The sequence below is a fragment of the Orbicella faveolata genome, unplaced genomic scaffold (assembly GCF_042242905.1).
Source record: "Orbicella faveolata isolate gen_17 unplaced genomic scaffold, um_ofav_v1 contig_34, whole genome shotgun sequence".
Classification (NCBI taxonomy): Eukaryota; Metazoa; Cnidaria; class Anthozoa; order Scleractinia; family Merulinidae; genus Orbicella; species Orbicella faveolata.
The window spans coordinates 19,322,501-19,339,096 of NW_028301563.1; the positions used below are offsets into that span (position 1 = coordinate 19,322,501).

General features: G+C 39.2%; 1 long non-coding RNA gene and 1 pseudogene across 2 annotated transcripts in view; both read left to right on the top strand.

The window, feature by feature from the left end:
- Nucleotides 1–8,194, top strand: part of LOC110043045 (roundabout homolog 1-like) — a 16,989-nt pseudogene extending 8,795 nt beyond the window's left edge. The window contains exons 5-7 of the transcript XR_016201328.1: nt 4,619–4,891; nt 5,454–5,725; nt 7,143–8,194. The product of XR_016201328.1 is annotated as a roundabout homolog 1-like (transcript). The remainder of the gene's footprint in view (nt 1–4,618; nt 4,892–5,453; nt 5,726–7,142) is intronic.
- LOC149105157 (uncharacterized) overlaps nt 1–16,596 on the top strand; it is a 254,926-nt gene that overhangs the window by 199,244 nt on the left and 39,086 nt on the right. The gene's annotated exons all lie outside the window — the stretch shown is intronic.

Sequence of the window (16,596 nt, forward strand, 5' to 3'; positions counted from 1 at the left end):
TCAGTTTGCTTTCATTTGAAGCTTCGTCCAGTACAAAAAGCCTACCTTTGCATTCAGCTCATTGATCGGGGTGGAAAAAGAGACGTCAGTATCAGTTTCATGATCAACTTGCAGGGCGAGAAAGGAAGAGGAAAGAGTTGAATTGCATTGACAACGCTGGGGTGGGGATGAGAAAAAACTCCTGATAAAAATTGCCTTGTCTACAAACCAAATTTGTGACGCCACGGTTGGTTTTCATTGCTATTTAGCACTGAAGCATGAAGCATTTTTGTAGTCAATGACATGCCGGTATATCTTTAACCTACGTTGTGGTTTACACTTCTGAAAAAGTTAGTGCTACCTACTCTTTATCATGCTTTATCATGTAGTCTTGTGGATCGTTTTATACCATCAACTACTGCCTCATTTAGTTGACGAGCCTTTCTTCGACCCCGGTTTAACAAGCTTTTCAGTTCAAATAAGTTAACAAGAAATAATTCGAAAACACTAGTATCCTGTGAGATGTTGGATGTGGCAACAAGGTGGCCAAACGTAATTAAGCAAATTGCGTGTGTGCAACATTGGTGATATTCTTGCGCGCGTCAATTTTTTTTCCTTGCTTCTAGTCCAGTTCTGGCCCTTTCTCTGTCGCGAAACGTCGGGAGAGAGCCGAGAGAGAGGGACCCTCCCTCTCGACGTTGCGTGACATGGAGAGGGCCAGAACAGGACTACCTTGCTTCTGGCTAGTCATTGAGGGTGTGACCGTTAAAACTACGGAAATTATTTATTTATTATTCCTAAAGTATTTGCTTACCTCGACTTCCTTCAATGATGAAAACTTTTAGCACAAGGACTGGCGTGTTGCTTTTTATCTGGTTAGACTGATTTTAAAGTACAAGCCGGCAGGTGCAAGTCAAGGCGGAATATGCGTTGTTATCATTGAGGAGAGTTTCTGGTTCTTTGTTCATCAAAGACTTCAGTCGTCACTGGCGCGCCTGAGCCCACAAGGAGGAACTGTTCGGAATCTTCTAGTAAATTCAGGGACTTGAATAAATTTCCATTTGCCGTGTGTGTAATTTCCACAGATCCTTGAGTGACATGAATCAACTTCTGGACCTGTACCTAATCAGGAGCCGGTCATGGGTTCCTGACCTAATCAATGAGATTGTCGATTCCAAGAAGTTTCTCTGTTTCTCGAAACGCACACATTCGCCAAAAATATACTTCATGTATGTCTCAATGCGATAAAATCTGAAGGACTTGGTGGCTTTTGATATCCTTGTTACACTGTATGAGCGGTATGACCGTGACTGCGTGCCGGCACAAATTCCACCGTATTGAAGAACGAACTCGCGCGGGGCGTCTCTAACTCATTCAGCTTACTTCGATTCTTCTCTGATAAGTGCGTTGTTTGCTTGGTTATCGATACAACATTAACTTTTCGTGGAAATAGATAGCCTCCTACTGGCTAGCGACGGCATAAAGCTTGTAATCCCTAACATCGTTCCAATATGTATATACTATTGAGACCTTTTATACTTCGTTCGGCGGGTTAACTGGGCAATCTTCTCTTATTAATGCATTATTTCGCACATCAGCAACAAAGATCTTGTTATTAAAATTTGACTCATTTTGAGCGGTGAAAAAATGGTTTTAAATTTGTTTCCCTTGAAAATCGCTCGAGTGTGACATTGGGCAGCGAGAAAATGGAGAGTGCGATTTAAAAGTTTGGTGTTTCTTTTTCTCTTTTTTTAAACTCTTGTCGGCGATTTTTTAAGTTAAATACTACTTTTAAAGCTTTTCAAATGTAAAAGACATTAATAGGCTTTGATTGTCCTGTCTCAAGCCAACAAGAATGGCTTACCTATTTTAGCGTGTTGCGTTACACTGCAAATTTCAAAGGGGCTGAATTGCAATTTTCTCGATTTTTGATCCGCGTTCATGCAAAATTGCTAGTAGATTCCACAAAAATGAATCCGTAAGCCTAAAATTCATCGACTGAACTGTCTTTTGCTAGAATATCAGACGATTTGAAGCACTACCGTTCAGCGTTTTTCCTCACTGAATTTACATAACTTTTGAGTTTTGTTTTAATTAGAAAAGTATGTCTACTTAATCGGGGCTCAGTTCGGCCAGAAAACACAAGAAATAAAAATTATCACTATCTCTTGATTAAGGAAGAATCAATGTATACATTTAAAGTTGAGAACGTTTTACAGCGATGTAAACGACTGTGTAGCACGAAGCTGAAAAGTGTAAAATTTCGGATTATCGCGAAGTGAAATCTGAGCTTTCGGTGCGATAACCGTTTTTCGTGAATTTCTGCCGTTATATTGGATATTTCAAAAAAACTAACTTGATTTCCCTCAGTTGCTTACCTAGGCCTTCAAACTGGCAAATTATGAGCAAAATCGATTTTTCGACCGTGGCCACATTTTTAGAATTTTCTTTGATTTTTACTGACATTTACTCTTAAGCTCTGAGCTAAGGGAAAAGGTGGGTTTTTCCAGGGTCGAAAACAAGACTTCAATCTCGCGTTGGGAATGAATAATAAGATCTGCTCGCGCTAGTTGTAAGCTTACGCGTATGTTTTTGCGTTTGTTCTGACTTAAGAATATAGCAAGAAAACTCTTTACTCTGGTATCGAGTTAATTTGTGAGTTTCTCAGACAATGGTTAATCATAACCAAAACCTGTTTTGATGGTTTCTTATTGTTTCTGCTTGTTTGGTGAGTTTGCAAAAGTTTTTGAAAGGAAAGTCTGACGCGTACAATTAGCTCATTTGCATAGTGGAGCTCGTGCACTTTCAAGTCCGAGTCGGTGTTTTCAATTGTCAACAAATCTTGACAAAGATTTCTTTCGTTATCTTTTGTGCTGAGATGCTGCACCAAATTTCGCGAACGCAAAAAAAGGCTACTAACATCGTGTGTTTCTTCAACATAAGCATAGTGAAGTTTTACACTGCGAAAATGAAAATAGACAAGGAGGTTTGATAACTCGATCAACAAAATCGAAATCGTTATTCGAAGTTGATTAAAGAAAGCGTCATCGTAACTTTGCTGATTATTTCTGCTTTATTCACATATTTTCAGCTAAGCTTTTAATATGTTCTCAAACATTTATCAGTCTTAAACATATTTAAACTATAAAGTTATAGTTTGAGTTCGATTTACACTTTCACACGAAAGTGCGGCGGAAGTACAATTTGTCATGTTTACTGACTGTACAAAGCACGCATCGGCGGGCGCTGTCATTCATCGACAACAGAATATTTACTGGATTTTTACACAAATAAAACTGAGCAGTATCTACGGACGTAAATTTATTGGGCGTTGATGAAACATCAAGCGCTGCTTACAATTCAGACGAAACTCAAATTAGCAATTATTTTGTTTCACTTTTCGGTCGCGATAGACTGGCAAATTCCTCGAAAGCGTGTGGTAAGAGGAGCTAGGAAACTGTGAAGTCCTGAAGCTCTGCTATATCTGAATATATCCAGCTAGTTTTTCGCTGTGTAATGGAAAAGCTGTTAATCTTCAACATATGTGAAATTAAAAGTGGAGTAATGTATAGCTCATGTAAAAGAAACATCCGTCGGAAGGCAACTTGATCAGCGATATATATAAGCTTGAAGCGGAACATAACTAAATTCGACACTGTCTTACTTCACTCACACTGGAGCAGCCTACGACGAAAATACTAAAGCAAAATTCCAACAGACGTAAACGCGTTGAGTTGTGGGCTAAAAACATGAAAAATGTCGGGAATTTCGGACGCCATTTCCCCCGCGCGACATCCGCAAAAATCCTCGCAGCATGTACGCGCGTGTGCCGCAGGCGATGGCGCAATTTGTTCTAAAAATAGAATTATTGTCCCATATCATGGGGACAACCCCAATACTTAAAATGGCGCGCGCTTACGGTCTCCGTCCCCGATTATGGCTCCTGACCCCAATGTCTCATGTCCAATGTCATTCGTGCCAAGCTTACATTTTACCGATCAACGTCTTTGAAATGCCAATTCATTCTATAGGTTCATCCCTGCAACATTCATCTTTGACAAGATGTAACCTTATAATGATTGCTAAAAGAGCCACGAGGACATCGCATAGTTACTTTTGTTGTCTTTTTTCCTGTTGTAAGCTTTATTAAAACCAATCGTGGCTTTTCCTTTCCACTTATGTACATTTTTCTGTAGTGATACTATAGAGAAAATCAATACGCCTTATTCGATGGTTTAACAAGGAATATGCACAGATACAGTTGCGAGTAATAAGCAATGTGTCCGCGCGTATTACATTTTAAACCACCTAATAAGGTATACATCATTCCGCTAGTATATCATCTTTCAGTATTTCGGCTATTTGGGAGAACACCCTGTCATTCTAAAATCATCCCGATCGCATGAGGCGCCTGTGAATTTTGAAAATAAGATGCGACTTTACAGTGTAGTATTTACTAATATTTTGAGCGTTAAATAACCTAATATGGCAGAATGGTGTAATAGTAGAACTGTAAATACACATCTTGTTGTTTTTAACTTATGGAACTAAGACAATCCATAATGAAACCTTTTGTAAAATATTCATAAGCAAATTGCTATTTCAGTTAATTATTTTGTCATATCTGTTATATTTGCAGCACCAACAAAATTCGTGACAAAACCAAAGAAGTCAGTCACCGCTTATAAATCATGGGACACAGTTCTCAAATGTGATATCTTTGGCTATCCATTTCCTGTGATCAGGTGGTCAAGACCACTCAAGCAACTTCCGATCCATAGACACGTCATTGATGGTAACAAACTTACGATTGAAAACACAAGAGAAGATGACGATGGTGCTTACGTTTGCCAGGGAGCTAATGAACTGGGAAGTGTCATGGGAGTGATATGGATCATCGTAAAAGATGTGGGTAAGCTTAATAGAATGAATTGATTTTATTATTATTATTATTATTATTATTATTATTATTATTATTAATGTAATAGGACTGGGTGGAGTCCAATTCGGTCTGTCATCATACGAGTGTTTAACAAAATCGGACGACCGCGAGGCGGGAGTCCGATTTGTTAATGACGAGTATGATTACAGACTGAATTGGACGACGCGAAGATCTGTTACCAATTAATCAAAACAATGAGAAAATTCGAGAAACGAACAAACCATCGATTGAGCGCTGAACGATTAAACGTCGTCATAAATGCTGAAAAACACAGCAGTTTACTTAACAAAGTGCACCGCAACAGCGCGCGCAAAATGACGTGTACTGTCCAATTACAAGCATGAAACGTATACACTGTCCAATTAATGCTTAAATCGGGCTGCTGATAGCCAATCACGTTCGAAAATTATTATTGCTATTATTATTATTTTTATTATTATTATTAATATTAGTAATATTATCATTGTCTTTATGTGCGAGGAAGGAGCGGTTGTATAATGGTGTCGTGTTTTTGTTTTTTTTTTTTTTTAAGTGAATCCCTACATTGTGTCAAGCCCAGTCGGTGAGATTCAAGTGCAGAATGTTGGTGATTCAGTCAAGTTAAATTGTTCTGCCGTGGCTTGCCGCTACCTAAAGTCAAATGGTTCAAGGATGGAAACATAATTTTTACGGAAGCGCATCAGGAAAATAATTTGATAAAAAGTGAAGTTGTGATTCATCGCTTCCAGCCGAGTGACGCTGGGATCTACACGTGGCTATTCGAGAATGATAAGAATGGTACAGCGGAAGCCAACACAACTCTAAGTATATCAACAGTTTATTTCTTTTTTGTTGCCTGACCTTTGATTAAAAGCGAGTCCAAGGTCTCTAAGGAACAGTCAATTTGCGATGTTATCCTTCTGCTATAGCAAGATTGTTAAAGGAAATTAACGCCAGTTTATAATCAGTAGTGGACATCAATGGTTGCCATTCAAAAAATGTACTCTGGATAGAACTCAATACAGTTTCTGTTAAATAACAGATTTTTAATCTTACGCAGGTGTTTTCATGATAGGGAGGTGCGAAAGACCCTCCGGGTATTTAAAATTACTTAAGGGCAAAAAGTTTCTGGAGGGCTTTTTTAAGTCTTTAAAAGCGTACTGTAGGTATGTGGCAAGGGGTACCACTCGGAGAGATATTAGTAGATACAGTGAAAACGCCATATGAATACTAGTGCCCTATAACCGATCATAAAACACAAATTTACAGGTTTTGTTAAGGTGGCTTGCCGAATTTTTTTTTTTTTTTTTGACTCAATAACGAGCGCTATGATTGCCTGCCAGACGTCAGTATTAGTCACCCATACAACTGATGACGCAAGTAACCCTAAGAAGAAACGAAAACCACTTCAGCACTCGAATCTCGTTAAACCACTTCGGTATGCCCAGCGATAGTTTCAAACCGCTTTCAAACATGCGTTTAATCTTACAGGACAAATAAAATATGCCAAAAAATGAAGAAAAACAACCAGTCAAAGAATTCTAATTTTACCCTTACTTTCTCACACCCGATACGTGGCGTCGCATGAGCGCGCGCTTAAATAAAAGGCATGCGCAGTTGAATTCTCGTCAAAGGTTGTGAAAGCCAGTCTTTGATCAAGGATTGCTCGAAACCATACCGTACAACCTACAATGAAATTTTAACAGTTGATTTGTAGGGTTAAATCGCATTTAGAGCCAAAATTAAAAAAAAACAAAAACAAAAACAAAGAAAAAAGAAAAAAACTCCGCAAGACAGATTTAGCTATTTATGACATAACTAAACTTTCATATTGCCTTAGTTTGCGAAAAATCAGTTTCACATATATAGTTTTTATCATTATTTTACTTGTCATAAATTTTTAATCAGGGCCAATTTCTAATTCCTGAAATTTTGAGATGGGGTCAGACGTGTAGATTTTGCGAAAAAGGTCATTGAACCTAATAGTGCCCAGTCTCTCCTTAAGTGCTTGGTCGTTAATTTTGGCTAGTTGTTGACGTTTAAATGTTCAAGCTTCACATAGAATGGTAAATGACCTAAGCAAACAGTAAATAAAGGAAGGAAAATGTCTTGGAACATCTTTTAAAAGAGTTAGAAGTTGCAATGTGATAATCCATCAAAACTGTAGTTAGCCACCTTAAGATTTACAGTAAATTCTGTACAAATATTAAGTTTCTTTAACGATTCAACATCTCCTTTTAAGCCTTAGTGAATTGTCTTGATCCTGGTTCTCCATTAAACGGACAAAAACGCGGCTCACGGTACTGGACTGGGGAATCTGTGTCGTTCACTTGTCATCCGGGATATCGCCTGATTGGACCGGCCATTAGAGTGTGTCTTCCTTCCGGTAACTGGAGTGGTGTCCAACCTTCATGTAAGTAATCAATCTATCAGTCGATCGATCGATCGATCAATCAATCAATCAATCAATCAATCAATCAATCAATCAAGCAATCAGCCAGTCAACTTTATTTAGAGGGGGTGACACATAACAGTATAAACTGATAAACTAGTGGCCCCCTGTGCTAAAAATCTACGAACAATGATAAAATAACCAAGTATGGTACAAGGTATGAACAATAAAAAGTTACAATATGTAAAAAGTAACAATAAAAAGTTACAAAAAATATATGTGTGTATACATAATTACAATGATTTAAAAATTCCTAAAAATTCCTAACTAATAAATAAAAGTTAATATTAATTTGGAATATTAAGTTAAAATATTAAGTTAAAATATAAAAGTTTAAAATATTTTGAGATTGAAAAATGGTCAATATTAGCGTACCCCTCCTTTACGTATCCGATATATTTGCGTTTAAAGGAGTTAATGCTTCGCTGGATCTTATTTTTACTGGTAGGGAATTCCATAATAAAATTGATGATGTTAAAAAGGTTTTACCCCTTTCTATTTTCTTGTTGTATCTGGGGCAGCATAGTGTCATGTGACCATAACGCGAGGTGTGATCCATTTATATCCGCTATTGCTAACATGAAATTGGCGTACAGTATTTCGATACAGAAACAGTGTTGTTCTTGTGTTCTACTCCACTCACACTGTCGTTCTTTTTGATTTGGTCACCAAACCTGCCCACCTCCCGAAAGACTGGAGCTCGGCTTTGTTCACGATCAGCAGTTTTGGGAAGGAAGAAAAGTTTTATACAGTTGTGAGCCTGGTTACTGGCTGACAGGATCCCCTGGACGTCACTGCTTGAAGAATGGTTCCTGGTCAGGAAATCAGCCCTCATGTATTATACCTGGTAATACTTACGTTTATAATTTAACTCGCTCGCTAATAAACAATCACAAGGCCTCTACCAATCCGAAACCTAACAACAAGACAGCGCTGATGAAATGTTTAAGTCAAAACACCACAGTACGAAAGATCTTTAAACTGATGACTTAACGACGGTTCAATTTATGCAGCTTATTATTGACGCCGGTGGCATAAACTAAGCATATATGGAATTATCAATTTCAGAATATTTCTGTGTTTTTACATTGGACTGTGTTTTGTAAAGTTCGGCAGCTGTTTCTCAAACTCGTTTAAATGGCCAGACACCATTCTGTTTTAAAAAATATAGTCGTTAGAATTACTGTTTTTCTTTTTTTAAACGGTTAGTGGTAGAAATTTTCTATGGACAGTTCTAAGTTTAGTACACAGTAATTTATACTTTGGCGTGCGACTTATGCAGACTGCAGATCTACAGACTCATTGGCTATTTTAAGTAGTCGTCGTGTTAACAGTGCCTTTAGTGAGAGCTGCATGAAAAACAAACAGGCCAAGCTATGCACTAAACTGTCACGTTTGGGGTTTTGGATGTGACTATGACGACAATTCCACTGCCTTTTAGTTATTTCGTTTAGTTGCTGTAGTTGTTTTTGCTGTAACACAAACTTCCGCAAACTGACAAACTATTGATTGGAAATTAACGAATACCTGAAAAATAACAAATATCAGGGGAGAGAAAGTACGACAGAAAGAACGCAGCCACTCACTTTTAACCCCGCAAGCGCCAAAAGTACATTTATATTTCGTTTCTATTCAAGTTTATTGTCACTTTCTTGATGGTTACAAACATTTTTTTTTCAGGACTAATGACATCCAATGACCCTACTTTTATTTTAATAAATTAAAACAGGGTGGCAAGAGCAAAGGAAATCTTAACGACAATAGCTTAGATTAAAATGCACCAAAAAGTGACGATCACAGCTATGAATATTGTGTGTTTTGCTAGGGATGAAAATACAGTCAAGTATTATCCAAAGCGACGACTTCCTCTTCAGTCATCTCAGTCGATTTTTGAATCACGTGCCTGGTTCACACATTTGGAAGCTTTGTTACCGCGTCTCTTCTCACGGCTGGGCTGCAAGTACGTTCCACAGTTACTGCGATGGAAAGCCACACACTGTTACTATAATTAGAAAAGACCTGTACGTGTTTGGAGGATACACCGACATCTCCTGGGGTATGTACACAACGTATAAAATGTATAAGTTAGTAGGAATGAGCAAGAAACTCGAAAGATGCGTGACATTATGCAATAAATTAAAAACGAGGCTCAAAAGGCTCTTAAAAGTGTCAAATAGTTGCTTGGCCCTTCTCAGTCAGTAGGTGGAATGATCGAGCCATGCCATACAAAAAACTGCACGTGTACGCACGCACGGAAAGCGCACGCACGAAGTACAAAGTAAACAAAGTCGTGCTGCGACATATGAAAACAATTGTTTTAGCGCGCGTATGTGTAATACGCGCTAGAAACACCATCACAAGAAATTAAAGTTAATGTTCAATCCGTTGGGTCTAAGCGTGCTCAGCTTGAGGACTGATTTCGTTTCATGCTGCTCATTTTGTGGCTGATGTTGCTGCCAGAGCACTGTTTCAAGCCACAAACCATGATTTCAGCGACCTCCGCAGTGTTCGAAACCGAGCTCGTTGGTTTCCCGTAGCTGAACATTTTAACTCCGCCTCCCACTCTTTGGATGACATCATGGGTGACCGCAGAGAATGAAGAAACAGCTTCTGAAAGTTTTAGCCCCTTAAAGTAGATCGTATTTTCAAAACTTTGAAAAACCTTACGGGGGGTGTCATCCATGCTCTTTCTCCCCCCTCCGTTCCCCGCCTATTATGTCCCAGGGTTAAGGACGGCTCCTACTAAATACAGAGGTTTTTGCGCCAGGTTAAGAGCACGCGGAAAAAAGTAGATTTTTGCAAGGGCTATTGGAATCCACAAAGAAAAATTGGGATGGCCACGCACTTTTTTCGAGATAGTTAGCTTAGAACCTCAACAAATGCTGATGTCAGCATTTTTCTGGAACCAAAAAAAAAAAAAAAAAAAAACACAAAGAAGAAGAAGAAGAAGAAGAAGAAAGGATATTTCTTCACAGATTTCCAGAGAATTTACCTTGACATAATGAAGAGCAAACACATTTCTAAAGATCTTGAAACTTCATGATAAATGGTAACATGAAAACTAGTTTTTGGTATGCTTTTAATAAAAAAATCGTTACAACAGTGCTTTTAGCCTCTCTGACAGCCTTCCTCTGGTTCAGCTAAAATGCGGTCTAAATACCTTTCGCTCACAACAAAAAATTGATGACGTGTTGAATAGGCTTGCCACTTCCATTTCATAACATAAAATATAGGAGTAACCATGCGTTTTTTTAAAGTTATTAGATCTTTTTGAAACCTTTTACGTGGCCTGTTACATTTTTTTTTCCCTGTCACCTCCCCAGTAAGTGTAACATTTTCCTGTCTGGCACTTGCTTAGCACGCGCTCTACGTCATCTGCTGATACATGTTTACAGTTGGATTTCAGTATAATTTTCGACAGATAACAGCTAGTTTTTCAGCTGGAAGACGTTAACAGTTAGTGGTTAGCGATATGCTGCTATTCTGGTATTCCTGGTTTAAGTACAGGTTCATTAAACTTGATTTGATCACAAAGGCGAATTTTAGTCGTTTACTTGGTAGCGTAGTTGATTGCGTCAAGGCAACCCTAGCGCGCGCGTGGCGCTTAAACAATCACTGCGTGATGCGCAGAACGAGTGCCCACTAACAAAAGTATGCACCGTCCTTAACAATTTCTAGTCTTGAAAGTTAACGAATACTAATGTGTGGGAAGTTAGGTGATGATTTTAGTTTTTCATGCTGAAAAGCTACGGTAAGTATACTGCCTTCTTGTCTTTTGTATTCGGTTCGAGTACATGTGTATGTCTATTGATTCTTGCTGTAGAGCAAATTCGGCTGTCAATCCTACTTTTATTATCATGTCGATTTTTTCTCACGGATATTAAGTTCTTGATTGATCATTTCAATCCGGTGCTCTCAAACTATTCCTTTTGCACGAAAACGACGAACAACACAACAGACGCTATGTCTCTTGTCTTCATATATCTCTGAGTGCGCGCCAAGACTAGATCCCGCGTGGTTTTGGTCAGTCTTGACCGAACGCGAGACGTTCTGGACAAAATCAGAAACCGGAAGAAGAAAAAGCTGGTTCGGTTTGTATCTGCGCCTGCGCTCAAGTTCAGTAATGGTTTCTGAACATGCGTAGATAGAGAAAGCGCTGTGACTAATGGGGGCTCACATTTCAATTTCTCCGAAGGAGAGGTCTCGATTTCTTGGTGCTAACCAGATTGATCGCGGCGTCTGAGAACTGAACAAGACTGTAGGCAAGAAACCAGATTTTAATAAGAGTAGCGAGCATGCGTAGCATTGGTCTTTTACGTTGGTCTCTTGTAATCCGTGTTGATCTCCTCCATCCTTAACCATCCTTGTTCCTTTATCATGGTTTATTATCTCTTTGGTGTTTTTTATATCATAGTAAACTGCCCCGCAATTTAAAGATAACTTAGTAAGTGGCCAAAGTAACTCTGTGGGACTGGGCTCCTTTAAATAACTTCTTAGAGGCAAAAATGCCTCTTTTAGACAGGACATTACGATATGTCTCTATGAACATCGGACGTTTCCGATATTTCAGCGAAGTCATTGAAAATTTCGACTGAATTTCGTGAGAACAAAGAAAAGAACAATTGCATTGCGATTACTCAGTACTGTACATTACACTGTTTTGGAACAAATGTTCTTGAAATCGGTTTTACCCCGAACCTTTGGCTAGCTGAAGCTGTTTTGTACCTCTTCGTAAAATCCGTCTAATTTAAGAATGGAGATTTCCTGTATGATGATGGCAACAAAGACACGCAAAGATCGCTGGCTGAGCGGGACCAATAAAAATATTCCTGCGAAGATCGTGCTCAGTACTTACGGATTAATCTAGAGCATGTACATTATAAAACAACATGGTTGAATATATAAAATAGGAGTTAACGCTAAGAATTCAATGAGACATAGACGGAATGTGATTCAATAGACCATTTTACAGTTGTCTGCTCAGTGACCTGGCCTTTGGATGGCAGCGAGGCTGTAGTTGACCTTGTTTTGATACAGACCTCACTGCTTTTGCCATGCAAATGCACCTAGTTAGCATCAGAAAAACTTGTTCTACACAACAAAAGCAGTAAGGTCTGTATCAAAACAAGGTCAACTCCTGCCTCACTGCCATCCAAAGGCCAGGTCACTGAGCAGGCAACTGTAAAATCGTCTATTGCTTTCCCTTCTCAAGTCCTGTAGAAGCGCTCTACTCTCGAGAGATCACTTACAAATTAAACATGACGTGCCATAGTACAAGTAGCTTATTCCTTCCAAAAAAAATATACCCTTTACTACTAAGCGTATCAGCGCCCTTTTACTGACGCTTTTGCTCATAAGCCTCTCTATTCTAATAAGTGCCATTATTGTACATCGAACTCACTATTTCTTTTCTGATCGGCCGGAAAAGTCCAGTGAATTTTCGAAATCAGCGCCTCTGACGTCATCTAGCTGCAGATTATACAATAATCATGTCAATTTGTATTGCATTGTATTGTATTTTATTTTTTTCTCGAGCATCTGAGCGGGCCGGAATCCTAAATCCTCGAATTTGATTGGCTAATCATACGCACGTGACCGGTCCAGCTTTTTACGCTACGGCCCACGGTCCGGATTTTTTTCCCGCTGCCTGAATTTCGCTCCTAAAAGTTAGCGGTAATCGTCAATCTTTTGCCTTGTTTACACATCCATCGACGATTAGTCAACGCTTCACTTTAAGATTACAGTATACCTTCAGATAGGCAATTTTCTTCAAATTTGGTTTTTTGGTTCAAATTAATGGTCGAAGAGTAATCTCTAATTTCTGAAAACAAAATTGAAAAAAACCTAATATTGGCGGAGAAATGGAGGTTTTACGTTATGGCCGGAAGTAAAAGTTCTCTCTTGATTGACAGCCCCATAACGTGTATGCAATCAACCGAGACTACTTTCGCGGGAACATTACCGATATGGATACCACGAATTGGCTGGCTACTCAGTTAATCAGCATTGTTAATCCAAGTATTTTTCGTATTAGATGTAATTCTATTAAGTTGTAAGTAAACATGGACCACGGAAAACTCCGTTTACCAGTTCGAAAAAGCGAAGAATGAATGAAAATACATCAATGAGTGATTAAGCGAAAGTTGGCCTCGCGTATGAAGCTAAGGACGTATCAAGCGGGCAAAAAGATCGAGTCAAGAAAAAAGAAAGGTTGTGTAAAATTTGGGAACTCGACAGCGATAACAGCGATGTTTACAGTGACTCTTTTGTTGAGTTCGATACCGATGAATCGTCCAATTCATTGAGATCCATTGGAATATTATCCATGCACATTTGCTCTGCCGCGCTTTCTTTTGTTTGTTCTCGTCGCCCAGCTGCTCTAGCGTTCGTATCCTTTTTCGTCTTCCCCATTTTGCCAAACCTTCTTCAAGAAGAACCCAGCTGCAGAAAAATTATTTCTCCGCCTTGAGCGCATTGCGAAACGCAAGGTTTTTTGGAGATTCACGCGTAAATTTCACCGCGAGTTAATGGTGGCAAATTTTCCAAGCGCTGATTGGTTCAGTGATCTGAGAACCCAGTTGAAGGCGTTTGTGGGCGGAGTTTGTTTGCGAAGCAAGCTATTTTTCTTAGGTCCGGTTCATACGTCGCATTTCTGCCGTGTCGAATTCAATTCAATTAAGTGCGGCAGAAATGCGACTGTAGATTCATACGTCGCACTTGTGTCGCACTTAATTCAGAATTTATACTGTCGGGTATGTCGGCCAGCGGAAAATGTTTTAAACGTAGTGTATTCAATATGGCGGACGAAAGTACTGAGCGACGAAGGACTTTAATTTTGCTAAAAATTGTCCGCCAATGGAACGAGAAGGAGAAGACTGACAACGCAGCAGTATGTGTTGCAATATGTTCAGGTTGCATTGGGTCGAGAATGGCCAAGTTTCTTCTTTTTCTTTCGCGGGAACACATTTACACATGCTCAATACATTAAGATAATGTATGCATTAGATTCGACACGGCAGAAATTCGACGTCTGAGGCCCAGTTCAGACGTCGTGCTTCTGCCGTGCCGAACTAAATTGCAATTTGGTTCGACTGTAGCACGGCAGGAAATCAACTCTGATTCAGACGTCGTGCCAGAGTCGAATCAAATCCAGGGTTTACTGAAGCCTCGTAACAATTCTCCTCCTAACTCCCCGAGGGAACGAAATCTCGCCAAAACACATTGACATAATTTATGAATTTAGTTTGGCGCGACAGAAGCACGACGTTTGAATCGCTGCCGTGCCAGAGTCGTGTAGCACGGCAGAGCTTGTCGAACTTAACTGCTTGTCGAACTTAATTCAAAAGTTTGATTCAGACGCCGTGCTTCTGCCGTGCTTTTGTCGAACTTAATTCCTGAATTTAGTTCGACACGGCAGAAGCACGACGTCTGAACTGGGCCTGAATCGGTGTCGCATTTCTGTCGGATAATGCGACAAGACCAGTCGAACGTGCGGCAGAAATGCGCCAGCCGATTCAGACGTCGAATTTCTGTCGAATTTAATTCGTTGAATTGAATTCGACACGGTAGAAATACGACGTATGAACCGGGCCTTAGCGCTGTTTTCTCGGATAATTTTTTTCGCTTGAAGCAAACACTTTAACGAGTTAAAACTCAAAGGGAATTTGTTTGTTTGCCCTCAAATTTGGACAGTAGCTAGATTAACATATAAAAAACAAAAAGGTTTCTGCGGATTGTTTATTTCGAAATATTTTTTCTCCGAGAGCAATTTTTGTACGATCACTTCACATTTTTTAAATCCTATTTCGAAAATATTCTGTAACTTTTTACTACAATTGAATATGGAAAAACGCAGACACGCTTTTTTAGCGCTTTTTGTCCTGAAACAGAGGAAAAAAATAAATTGGCGAAAAACAAAATTCGCTTTGACTTGTAGCTTCCAAAAGGTGATTAGGACGCTTGCATTTAGTGGCCGTGAAAAAATCGGCAATTCATTTTATTTCAACATTTTTGTTATGGTTTGATAGCCAGCTCTATAAGCTTTAATTTGATACCGGGTCTTAGGTATCTACAGCTTAGACCGGACGCGCTACATCGCTTGGACGCGAGACACCCCTGAAGGTATACGGTAACCTTAAAATGGCAAGGAAAGTCACTGTAAGTAAATTGAATTGAGTGTTTTGAAGTTGTGAGAGTTTGCTTTATAACTGTTTGTACCTTGGCGCTGTAATGGCGCATAATCCTGTGTTTCTCAAATTTTACGGCGAGCTCGCCGTAAGATTTGAGTCAATTTCAGTCGAGTTTACCTCTCTGATCGTTGCTGTATTTAGAAGAATTTGTGTGGAATACACTTAACGAATTTCCTCGCTTTCTGCTATTCAATTTACGGTAGAAAAGTGACGAAGTGATTTTAAAAACAGCGACTGACAGAAATTGTTTTTGTAGTAAAACTTCAAACTTCGCACGAAATTTCACACCGCAAAAACAACTTTGGAGAACTTAACTGATGAAGTAAATGCAACTAACACAAAGTAGTTCGAAAAAAATCTGTTTTTTTAATACATCTTTCTTTGTCTACTATCTGAGTTACTCGCTCGTTGCCAAGATCTTTTTCAAATCGTTAGTAGACGGCGCGCAAGCCGATTCAATGACAAGAGTTGCGTAAACAAACCCATTTGTAATCTGTAAAACCAATTTACTGCAGGAAAAAAATAAACATGTTATTTGCCGGCTTACGGTGCGGCCTCGGGCAGCATTTTCAAGACCTCGGTCACAGTTTTTCAACATACGAACCTCCCAGCCGGCAAATAACATATATATTATACTAGTATAAAGCCCCTACATTCCACTAAGCACTCCTTACAGCACCATGAGAGACAATCAACCATGTTTATCTTTCTTGTGAGCTACTCGTATTATTCTTTTAATATGTTGGACAACGAAATGCCATCAAAATTGACCAAAGACTAATTCATAATGCATCATGACACGTTCCATATGATTCATGTTGGGAGGGAAGGGTGGCTAAGCCTGGGACCATCTGAGAGTAAAAACATAGCCGTCTACCCAAAAATTAATATTTTTTCTCGTGCTGATTGCCATGACAAATCAGAGTACACACCACAGAATGACGTCAAAGACTTTGTCACCCTAACTCTTAATTTTAGCATTGTTGGAAAATGAGACGTTTCAAGGTATATGTATTGTGACTCTTGGGCTGCCTCAAAAGTAAAAACTGCGTTAG